Source organism: Dama dama, chromosome 25 (assembly GCF_033118175.1).
Source record: "Dama dama isolate Ldn47 chromosome 25, ASM3311817v1, whole genome shotgun sequence".
In the NCBI taxonomy this organism is placed as follows: Eukaryota; Metazoa; Chordata; class Mammalia; order Artiodactyla; family Cervidae; genus Dama; species Dama dama.
The window spans coordinates 26,845,502-26,849,907 of NC_083705.1; the positions used below are offsets into that span (position 1 = coordinate 26,845,502).

General features: G+C 40.6%; 1 pseudogene; it reads right to left on the minus strand.

Annotated features, from left to right (window-relative positions):
* Nucleotides 1-2,692: 2,692 nt before the first annotated feature.
* LOC133046769 (histone H3.3C-like) lies at nt 2,693-3,820 on the minus strand (annotated as a pseudogene).
* Between the last annotated feature and the right edge of the window lie 586 nt (nt 3,821-4,406).

A 4,406-nucleotide genomic window follows, 5' to 3' on the forward strand; every position in this document is an offset into this window, starting at 1 on the left:
ATTACTCAGCCATTAAAAAGAATACATTTGAATCAGTTCTGATGAGGTGGATGAAACTGGAGCCTATTATACAGAGTGAAGTAAGTCAGAAAGAAAAACACCAATACAGTATACTAACGCATATATATGGAATTTAGAAAGATGGTAACGATAACCCTATATGCAAGACAGCAAGAGAGACACAGATGTATTGAACAGTCTTTTGGACTCTGTGGGAGAGGGTGAGGGTGGGATGATATGGGAGAATGGCATTGAAACATGTATATTATCATATGTGAAACGAATCACCAGTCCAGGTTTGGTGCATGATACAGGATGCTCGGGGTTGGTGCACTGGGATGACCCAGAGGGATGGGACGGGGAGGGAGGTGGGAGGGGGGTTCAGGATGGGGACACATGTACACCCATGGTGGATTCAAGTCAATGTATGGCAAAACCAATACAATTTTGTAAAGTAAAATAAATAAATAAATTTTTTAAAAAAGTTGCTTTAAACTTCTTTCAGTGACTTTCTAGGAGACAGGCAAAGGCATTTCCCTTGATGTTGGGAAACTGTAGGTGGGATTAATCTCTTGATCAGTCACTCAGTCCTGTCTCACTCTTGGTGACCCCATGGATGGCAGCACACCAGGCTTCCCTGTCCTTCACCATCTCCCAGACTTTGCTCAAACTCATGTCTAATGAGTCGGTGATGCCATCAAACCATCTCGTCCTCTGTCGTCCCCTTCTCCTCCTGCCTTCAATCTTTCTCAGCATCAGGGTCTTTTCTAATGAGTCAGCTATTCCCATCAGGCGGCCAAAGTATTGGAGTTTCAGCTTCAGCATCAGTCCTTCCAATGAATATTCAGGATTGATTTCTTTAGGATTGACTGGTTTGAACTCTTGGCAGTCCAGAGGACTCTCAAGAGTCTTCTCCAACACCATAGTTCAAAAACATCAGTTCTTGGGTGCTCAGCCTTCTTTATGGTCTAACTTTCACATCTTTATGTGACTACTGGAAAAACCAGACTTTTGACTAGATGGACATTTGCAGCAAAGTAATGTCTCTGCTTGTTAATATGCTCTCTGGGTTTGTCATAGCTTTTCTTCCAAGGAGCAAGCGTCTTTTACTTTCATGGCTTCAGTCACCATCTGCAGAAGATTTTGGAGCCCAAGAAAATGAAGTCTGTCAGTTTCCATTGTTTCCCCATCTATTTGACGTGATGGGACTGGATGCCATGCTCTTCGTTTTTTGAATATTGAATTTTAAGCCAACTTTTTCACTCTCCTCTTTCACTTTCATCAAGAGGCTCTTTAGTTCCTCTTCACTTTCTGCCATAAAGGTGGTATCATCTGCATATCTGAGGTTATTGATATTTTTCCCAGCAATCTTGATTCTGGCTTGTGTTTCATCCAATCCAGCATTTTGCATGATGTTCTCTGCATACAGGTTAAATAAGCAGGGTGACAATATACAGCCTTGACGTACTCCTGTCCCAATTTGGAACCAGTCTGTTGTTCCATGTCCAGTTGTAACTGTTGCTTCCTGACCTGCATACAGGTTTCTCAGGAGGCAGGTAGGGTGGTCTGATATTCCTATCTCTTGAAGAATTTTCCACAGTTTATTGTGATCCACACAGTCTAAGGCTTTAGTATAGTCAATAAAGCAGAAATAGATGTTTTTCCTGGAATTCTCTTGCTTTTTCTATGATCCAGTGGATGTTGGTAATTTGATCTCTGGTTCCTCTGCCTTTTCTAAATCCAGCTTGAATATCTGGAAGTTCTTGGTTCACATACTGTTGAAGCTTAGCTTGGAGAAGTTTGAGCATGTCTTTGCTAGCATGTGAAATGAGTGCGACTGTGTAGTAGTTTGAACATTCTTTGACATTGTCCTTCTTTGGGACTGGAATGAAAACTGACCTTTTCCAGTCCTGTGGCCACTGCTGAGTTTACCAAATTTGCTGGCATATTGTGTGTAGGAGTTTTACAGCGTCATCTTTTAGGATTTGAAATAGCTCAGCTGCAATTCCATCACCTCCACTGGCTTTGTTCATAGTGATGCTTCCTAAGGCCCACTTGACTTCGCATTCCAGGATGTCTGGCTCCAGGTGAGTGATCACACCATCGTGGTTATCTGTGTCATTAAGCTCTTTTTTGTATAGTTCTTTTGTGTATTATTGCCACCTCTTTTTGTTTTTTTATAGTTTAATGTATTTTAATAGCAAACTTACAGGAATAGCACAGAACGCAGACAACATTAAAAACATGTACTTGCATGTAGGACAACTCAGTTAGAGAAGTATAGTGAATGGACAGAATATACTGTATAATAAAAATTCTGCAAACACCATTTAGTTGCAGTCATTAAGAAATTTAGTTGTTTTTAACAAATCCAAATGCTGGTATTTTCCAGAAAAATTTAACAGGTTTATTTATAATTGTTATAAAGTTGAACTGCTGAAAAACTTGTTCACGGAAACAGTTTGACTTGCATTAATGCTTTATGTCCCTGCATTTATATTAAAAATTGACACACAAATGAAAATGGAAGAACTCACAATACTGGATTTCTGTCCCCTATTTTTCCACATGCAATCATATGTACCTTTTGACCCCATGGGAAAAAAAAATCTAACATTCAGAACTACCAATAACAGGAAAAAGAGACTTTTTTTTTAAAAAAAGACTGAAATGTTCCCATCATAGTGAATTTTTAAGCACGTCCTCCACACATGTAGCATGCTAGCTGGATGTCTTTTGGCTGAATTGTTACATGTTTGGCATGGATGACACACAGGTTGGTTAGTGTCTTCAAAAAGCCAACCAGATAGGCCTCACTTGCCTCCTGCAAAGCACCAGCAGCTGCACTCTGGAAGTGCAGATCTGTTGTGAAGTCCCGAGCAGTTTCTCGCACCGGACGCTGGAAGGAAGTTTGCGAATCAGAAGTTCAGTGGACTTCTGATGACGTCTAATTTCACAGAGTGCCACAGTACCAGGCCTGTAACGATGAGGTGTCTTCACCCCTCCAGTAGAAGGCGCACTCTTGCCAGTGGCTTTTGTAGCAAGTTGCTTCCTTGGTGCTTTACTACTGGTTGGTTTGCGGGCAGTCTGCTTTGTATGTACCGTGGTATAGAGACCTCCTGACTTACCCCCTTCTCCTTCTGCTGGAGCTCGGCGAGCTAGAGGCGGCGCTGGCGTTGGAGAGCAATGGTGGCGTGGTGGTGGCTGCGAACACCTTGCCACCTCTTCTTAATACCTTCTGCTTCTGTTAGGTCCATACTATTTCTGTCCTTTATTGTACCCAAATTTGCATGAAATGTTCCCTTGGTATCTCTGATTTTCTTTAAGAGATCTCTAGTCTTTTCCATTCTATTGTTTTCCCCTATTTCTTTGCATTGTTCATTTAGGAAGGGTTTCTTATGTCTCCTTGATATTCTTTGGAATGCTGCATTCAGCTGGGTATATCTTTCCTTTTGTCCTTTGCCTTTTACTTCTCCTTTTCTCAGCTATTTGTAAGACCTCCTCAGATAACCATTTTGCCTTTTTGCATTTCTTTATTTGGGGGATGGTTTTGATCACCGCCTCCTGTACAATGTTACAAACCTCTGTCCATAGTTCTTTAGGCATTCTGTCTATCAGATCTAATCCCTTGAATCTGTTTGTCACTTCCACTGTATAATTGTAACGAATTTGATTTAGGTTATACCTGAATGGTCTAGTGGTTTTCCCTACATTCTTCAATTTCAGTCTGAATTTTGCAATAAGGAGTTCATGATCTGAGCCACAGTCAGCTCCCAGACTTGTTTTTTCTGACTGTATAGAGTTTCTCCATCTTCACCTGCAAAGAATATAATCAATCTGATTTTGATATTGACAGTCTGATGTTGTCCATGTGTAAAGTCATCTCTTGTCCTGTTGGAAGAGGGTGTTTGTTATGACCAGTGTGTTCTCTTAGCAAAACTCTGTTAGCCTTTGCCCTGCTTCACTTTGTACTCAGAACCTTCAAATAGGAAAAACCAAATTCTTACTCACATTTGGATTGTCTGTACAATATTGTCATCATAATCCAGGTAAAGGTTATGCCAGACTTGTCCTATGAGTAGCACGGTCTATTTCAGTTCTGATTTGTCCAAAGTATGTAAGTGATAATTCACATCATTCCTTTCAGGGAGCAAAACAATCAAAACCACCATCAGTACAGACTCGGGGTATCCTTGGTGCTAGAGATGTCTATCATAATAATGATTACTTACATCGAGTGGAGTTTGACATTTATAGAACTTTTATAAACATTACCACATTTCATCTTCATAATAGCCCTGTCAGGAGGTTTTGTTATTTCCATTTTTCTGTTGAGAAAAGGGAGTCTCAGTGATGGTAACTGAGTTGGTAAGTTTCAGAAAGGGTCTTCAGTGGATGTCTTCTGC